The sequence below is a fragment of the Triticum aestivum genome, chromosome 4B (assembly GCF_018294505.1).
Source record: "Triticum aestivum cultivar Chinese Spring chromosome 4B, IWGSC CS RefSeq v2.1, whole genome shotgun sequence".
Classification (NCBI taxonomy): domain Eukaryota; kingdom Viridiplantae; phylum Streptophyta; class Magnoliopsida; order Poales; family Poaceae; genus Triticum; species Triticum aestivum.
Window position 1 is genome coordinate 95,688,201 of NC_057804.1, and position 8,166 is coordinate 95,696,366.

The window sequence follows — 8,166 nt, forward strand, 5'->3', positions numbered from 1 at the left end:
TTCGCTAGTGCAATCTCTCAACAATGCTAATATAATTGGATCATATAACCGTCCCTCAACGTGTGATGAAGAATCACTCCAAAGTTCCTATCTAGCGGAGAACACAAGAAGAAATTGTTTGTAGGGTACGAAACCATCTCAAAGTTGTTATTTCCGATCAATCTTTCCAAGAGTTCATACTAAAACAACACCAAGTTATCCCTTCTGATCAATCCATCCAAGAGTCCGTACTAAAATAACACCATATGATACACATCAACCAACTCTAATGTCACCTAGATACTCCAATGTCACCACGAGTATTTGTGAGTTGATTATACGATACGCATCAAACAATTTCAGATTCATAATACTCAATCCAACACAAAAAACCTCAAAGAATGCCCCAAGATTTCTACGAGAGAAACATAGACCAGAACATGCATCAACCCCCATGCATAGATTACCATAATGTCACCTCGGGAATTCGCGAGTTGAGTGCCAAAACACATATCAAGTGAATCAACAAGATACCTCATTGTCACTACGGGTATCCATAGCAAGACATACATCAAGTGTTCTCAAATCCATAAAAGTATTCAATCCGATAAGAACGAAATCTCAAAGGGAAAACTCAATTCATCACAACAAGATAGAGAGGGAGAAACACCATATAATCCAACTATATTAACAAAGCCCGCGATACATCAAGATCATGCCAAATCAAGAACATGAGAGAGAGAGAGATTAAACACATAGCTACTGGTACAAACCCTCAGCCTCGAGGGTGGACTACTCCCTCCTCATCATGGTGGCAGCCAGGATGATGAAGATGGCCTTCAGTGATGATTTCCCCCTCCGGCAGGGTGCTGGAACGGGGTCTAGATTTTTTTTGTGACTACAGAGGCTTGCGGCGGCTGAACTTCTGATCTAGGGTGATTTTTCAGTGTTGGAATCACGCGAAGATGGGCCTCAAGGTGACCACAACCCACCGGGGCGAGCCAGGCCCCTTTGGCGTGCCCTGGTGGGTTGTGCCCACCTCGTGGATCTTCTGGCCCTCCCACAAAGCTTCTAGTGCCTCTTTTATTCCAAAAAAATGTCAAAAAGTTTCGTTACATTTGAAGAACTTCTATTTCTGCACAAAAGACACCACCATGGCAGTTCTGCTGAAAACAGTGTTAGTCCGGGTTAGTTCCATCCAAATCATACCAAAACCATATAAAATTGTTGTAAACATGGCATGAATACTTCATAAATTATAGATATGTTGGAGACATATCAGCATACCCAAGCTTAATTCCTACTCGTCCTCGAGTAGGTAAATGATAAAAGAAATAATTTATGAAGTGTGAATGCTAGCAAAGTGCATAAGTTTGATCAATGATAATTTCAATCACTTTTCCTAGAATCATAATAACAATTCTTTCTCCTAAAACTTCTCATGTTAAAGTAGCAACCAATTCACATGTTAAGGTTCAAACAATGAATTCTCTTTAAACTCAACAACCTATATTCTTAGTCACCAAACAATTGCAATTCAACTTATTTAACAGAGTCTAAGTAAGAGCTCCACATACTCAATCATCATATAGTCTTCTATGATTGCTAGTACTCAAAGCATATTTTTAGAACAAATGGCATCCATCGAACACAGAAAGATACTTAAGGTGCTCCCCAGTGGGAGAAATGAGAAGCACGCCAGCTCCTGCACCTTGTAGGGAGAAGGCACCATCAAAGTACATAATCCATTCTTGGGGCGCTTCCTTGCCGGGGATGACTGTCTCCAGTACTTCTTCGTCAAGGGTTGGCATCCACTCTGCAATGAACTCTGCTAGTGCTCTGCTCTGAATAGTTGACGTGCTCTCAAACTTCATACCAAAGCTGGATAACTCCAAGGCCCATTCCATTATTCTGCCTGTGGCCTCGGGGTTTCTGAGTATGGGTTCCAAAGGGAAGCGGGTGACAACTGTGATCTCGTGGGCTTGGAAGTAGTGGTGCAGTTTCCTTGAGGCCATGATGAGGCCAAAAATCAACTTTTGCATGCCAGAGTACCTCGACCTAGCCCCCTGCAGTAGGGAGCTGATGAAGTACATTGGGCGCCGCACCACCTTCTTCCTTGTTGTGATCTTGGAACTGTCTCCGCTGCCCTGCTCTTCCTTGTCTTGAACTGCACCTAATCTTGCTAGGATGGGTTCTCTTTCCTCTCCAGAGGGGACGGTGGTTGCGACTGTCGCTTCATCCACTTCCCGATGTGCCACCAACGCCGCACTAACCACTTGATTGGTTGCCGCTAAGTATAGCAGCACTGAATCTTGTGGCTTGGGAGCGACCAAAGTGGGCACATAGGAAAGATAGGTCTTCAAATCTTGCAGCGCAACGTCTGCCTCCGGGTTCCACTCCATGGGCCCTGCCTTCTTCAAGATTTTGAAGAACGTCAGAGCACGCTCGACAGACTTGGAAATGAACCTGCTCAGCGCGGAAACACATCCAGTTAAACATCTCACGTCTTTAACTATCTTGGGTGCTTGAATCTGCTCGATAGCCTTGATCTTATCGGGGTTGGCCTCTATCCCCTGACGAGACACGAAGAATCCAAGTAGCTTGCTGAAAGGAACGCCAAACACACACTTCTCCGGGTTTAGCTTCAAGTTGATCCTGTGCATATTTGCGAAGGTCTCTTCCAAATCCTGAATGAGAGTCATTTTGTCCTTGGTTTTGACCACTATATCATCCATGCAGGCTTCAGTATTTCTGTGCAGCTGGGACTCAAAGTCAATCTGTACTGCTCTTGCAAAAGTGGATCCGGCTCTTTTCAACCCGAAGGGCATCCGTACAAAGCAGTACATGCCACATGGGGTTATGAACGCAGTCTTCTCTTTGTCTTCCTTGGACATGAAGATCTGGTGGTACCCGGAGTAGGCATCCAGAAAGGAAAGCAGGTCATACCCGGAGGTGGAATCCACAATTTGGTCGATGTGCGGCAAGGGGAACGGGTCCTTCGGGCATGCCTTATTTAGATATGTGAAATCTATGCGAAGCCTCCATTTACCATTCGCCTTGCGCATCACCACTGGATTCGCTAACCACGTTGGATGCAATAATCCTCTGACCAAACCACCTGCCTCAAGTTTCTTGATCTCTTCGGCAATAAACTATTGCTGTTCCAAACCTTGCTTCCGGACCTTTTGCTTGACGGGTCGGGCATGTGGGCAAACATCAAGGTGGTGCTCGATTACCTTCCTGGGAACACCGGGGATGTGATGACCCACAAGTATATGGGGTCAATTGTAGCCTTTTCGATAAGTAAGAGTATCGAACCCAACGAGGAGCAGAAGGAAATGACAAGTGGTTTTCAGCAAGGTAATATCTGCAAGTGCTAAAATTGTAAGTAGCGGAGTAGTTTGATAGCAAGATAATTTGTAATGAGCAAGTAACAATAGTAGTAACAAAAGTGCAGCAAGGTAGCCCAATACTTTTGAGGCAAAAGACAGGCCAAAATGGTCTCTTATGATAAGCAAAGCGTTCTTGAGGGTACACAGGAATTTCATCTAGTCACTTTCATCATGTTGGCTTAATTCGTGTTCGCTACTTTGATAATTTGGTATGTGGGTGGACCGGTGCTTAGGTGTTGTTCTTACTTGAACAAGCCTCCTACTTATGGTTAAACCCCTCGAAAGCATCCGCAACTATGAGAAAAGTATTAAGAATAAATTCTAACCATAGCATTAAACTTTTAGATCCAATCAGCCGCTTACGGAATAGCGCATAAACTAGGGTTTAAGCTTCTGTCACTCTCGCAACCCATCATCTAATAACTACTGCACAATGCATTCCCCTTAGGCCCAAATATGGTGAAGTGTCATGTAGTCGACATTCACATGACACCACTAAGGGAATCACAACATACATATCATCAAAATATCGAACACATATCAAGTTCACATGATTACTTGCAACATGATTTCTCCCGTGACCTCAAGAACAAAAGTAACTACTCACAAATGATAATCATGCTCAAGATCAGAGAGGTATTAAATAGCATAATGGATCTGAACATATAATCTTCCACCAAATAAACCATATAGTGATCAACTACAAGATGTAATCAACACTACTAGTCACCCACAAGCACCGATCTATAGCTCCGGTACAAAGATTGAACACAAGAGATGAACTAGGGTTTTAGAGGAGTTGGTGTTGTTGAAGATGTTGATGAAGATAGCCCTCCCCAAGATGCGAGAGTTGTTGGTGACGATGATGACAATGATTTCCCCCTCCGGGAGGGAAGTTCCCACGGCGGAATTGCTCCACCAGAGGGCAAAAGTGCTCCTGCCCAGGTTCTGCCTTGATACGGTGGCGCTTCGTCCTGAATGTCCTCTCCTTATTTTTTTTCTAGGTCAAAATGACTTATATACCAAAAGTGGGCCTGGGTGAGCACAAGCTACCAGGGCGCGCCTGGGCTCCCTGCCGCGCCCAGGTGGGTTGTGCCCACCTGGTGGGCCCCTCTAATACTTATTTGCTCCAATTTCCTCAAATATTCCATATAAATTCCTGGTAAAGTTTCAGCTCATTTGGAGTTGTGCAGAATAGGTATCCTGACGTGGCTTTTTCAGGTCCAGATTTCCAGCTGCCAGAATTCCCCCCTTTGTGTATACCTTGCATATTATGAGAGAAAAGGCATTAGAATTACTACAAAAAACATTATTATACAATAAAACAACATAAATAACAATAGGTAAACATGATGCAAAATGGAGTATCAAGATGTCAGATGGTTGCCATGCAAACACATCGACATTCACCCACAGGAAGGCAACAAGCGCACTTTCCAGTTTGTCATCAAGGCTGGCGCTGATAGTAAATGTATTGTCAACACCAACCAGCCCTGCTGGGACCTTCTTTACAGCGGGTGCAGCAGCCTTGGATCTCTTGCTATTGGAACTCTCCGGCAAGTCATTAATAGGCGCAACACACTTCAAAGAGTTGCGCTTCTTGGATTCCTCGCTGGCGTCCTTGTTAGCTTTCATATTTTTCTTGCTTTCCTTGGCGGGAGCAGCGGCTTCCGCAGCCTCTATAGCGACGACTTCTCGGTACATCTTGTCCACGCATATGATTGCGTCTTTCTTGTCCAATTGAATGGAAATGACGCCCCTTGGCCCCGGCATCTTCAGAGTGTTGTAGGCATATTGGGATGCTGCCATGAATTTGGCCGGGGCTGGGCGACTGAGGATTCCATTATACGTCAGGGGGAGGTCAACCACATCAAATACGATCTTCTTGGTCCGGTAGTTTAACCCCCCTACCCCCAGAATGTTATGGGCAATGTGATATTCCCCTTAGGACAACTCATGCCGGGGTTGATCCTTTGGAACATACCAGTAACCTTGAGTTCTTCATCTGCTATCTGGGGTTTGTTGATGACCTTTGGAGAAATCAGATTCAACCCGACCCTGCTGTCAACCAACATCTTTGTGACTTTGAGGTTGCAGAATGTTGGTGAGGCCAACAACGGCAAGCACCCTACCGCGGTGGTGCGGTCAGGGTGATCCTCTTCATCAAAGATGATGGGCGTGCGGGACCACTTGAGTGGCTTCTGAGAATCTGCCGCTGGCTCTACGACATTGACTTCACGCACCCACTATTTAAGTTGGCGATGAGAGGAGTGCAAAGACGCACCGCCGTCAATGCATAGGGCATCAGTGGCTTTCTAGAACTCCTGCTCGCTAGTTTCCTCTTCATCTCCTTCATCACTCTCTTCATCGCAATCCTTCTTCTCACGACCTCTGGCGGGTTTCCCTTGATACTGAGTAGCCTTGCCGGGGCGACTTGCCCTGCCGCCTCGGCCCTTCCCGCTAGCACCATCTTAGTCTTTCTCCCTATCACGCTTCTCGTACTCAGCCCTCTGCTTCTTAACAAGTTGCTCAACCTGATGGACTCCTGAAGATCGTGGCCTTTGGTCTGATGGATCTTGCAGCACGACTCATCACCCTTCCCAGCCTTCTCGGTAGTCGCGGCTTCCCGGCAATTAGTGCACATGGTAGCTTCCTTGCCTGGGGCCTCGGTCTTGGCCTTCTTGCCGGTACTAGGTGCGCTCGATCCTTTAACGGTTATCACGGTTTTATCCTTGAGCTTCTTGTTCTTCTTCTTCTGGTTGGTGGCGTCGTCGTCGTCCTTTGAGTCAACGTCGATGCCATCCTCTTCACCGAGGAGCCGCCTCCCCTCCTCTATGCGGGCACACTTATCCACCAGAGTGTACAACTCACTCACAGTCTTGGGCAGCCGTACGTTCATTTTGGAATGTATCCTGCAGTTGTGCATGTTGGACTGGAATGCGGCTATCACGGCTGCTGGGTGGATGTCAGGAATGTTCCTGTGCACTCGACTGAACCTTCGCATGTACTTTTACAGACTTTCTCCTTCCTTCTGCGGGAGGAGTTGCAAGTCACTGGGTCGCCCAGGTTCTTGATGGCCGCCCATGAAGGCGCCAACAAACTCATGGCACAGGTCAGCCTAGGCCGAGATGGAGTCCTCTGGCAGGTGCATCAGCCAAGACCTCACATTTGGCTTGAGTGCCAAAGGGAAGTAGTTGGCGAATACCTTATCGTCTCTTCCCCCGTCAGCTTGAACAACGATGGTGTAGATGCTCAAAAACTCTGCCGGGTTCAATCTTTCATCGTACTTCTGGTATTTCTGGCTTGAATGTGTGAGTAGATGGCCAACGGACTTGCCGTAGCTCGCGAGTGAAGGCGGGGCACCCAACCCCGAAAGGCAGGTACTGAAGGAAATATACCCTAGAGGCAATAATAAAGTTATTATTTATTTCCTTATAATCATGATAAATGTTTATTATTCATGCTAGAATTGTATTAACCGGAAACATAATACATGTGTGAATACATAGACAAACAAAGTATCACTAGTATGCCTCTACTTGACTAGCTCGTTAATCAAAGATGGTTATGTTTCCTAACCATGAACAATGAGTTGTTATTTGATTAACGAGGTCACATCATTAGTTGAATGATCTGATTGGCATGACCCATTCCATTAGCTTAGCACCCGATCGTTTAGTATGTTGCTACTGCTTTCTTCATGACTTATACATGTTCCTATGACTATGAGATTATGCAACTCCCGTTTGCCAGAGGAACACTTTGGGTGCTACCAAACGTCACAACGTAACTGGGTGATTATAAAGGAGCATTATAGGTGTCACCAAAGGTAGATGTTGGGTTGGCGTATTTCGAGATTAGGATTTGTCACTCCGATTGTCGGAGAGGTATCTCTGGGCCCTCTCGGTAATACACATCACATAAGCCTTGCAAGCATTACAACTAACATGTTAGTTGTGAGATGATGTATTACGGAACGAGTAAAGAGACTTGCCGGTAACGAGATTGAACTAGGTATTGGATACCGACGATCAAATCTCGGGCAAGTAACACACCGATGACAAAGGGAACAACGTATGTTGTTATGCGGTCTGACCGATAAAGATCTTCGTAGAATATGTAGGAGCCAATATGGGCATCCAGGTCCCGCTATTGGTTATTGACCGGAGACATGTCTCGGTCATGTCTACATTGTTCTCGAACCCGTAGGGTCCGCACGCTTAAGGTTACGATGACAGTTATATTATGAGTTTATGCATTTTGATGTACCGAAGGTTGTTCGGAGTCCCGGATGTGATCACGGACATGACGAGGAGTCTCGAAATGGTCAAGACGTAAAGATTGATATATTGGAAGCCTTGGATATCGGAAGTGTTCCGGGTGAAATCGGGATTTTACCGGAATACCGGGAGGGTTACCGGAACCCCCCGGGAGCTATATGGGCCATAGTGGGCCTTAGTGGAAAAGAGAAGAGGCTGCCCTAGATGGGCTGCGCGCCCCCCCTTCCCCTAGTCCTATTAGGACTAGGAGAGGTGGCCGGCCCCCTCCTCCTCTTTTCCCCTCCAAGGAATCCTAGTTGGACTAGGATTGGGGGGAGGAATCCTACTCCCAGAGGGAGTAGGACTCTCCTGCGCCTCCCCTCCTTGGCCGGCCAGCCCTCCCCCTCTACTTCTTTATATACGGAGGCAGGGGGCACCTCTAGACACACAAGTTGATCCACGTGATCTATTCCTTAGCCGTGTGCGGTGCCCCCTGCCACCATATACCTCGATAATACTGTAGCGGAGTTTAGGCG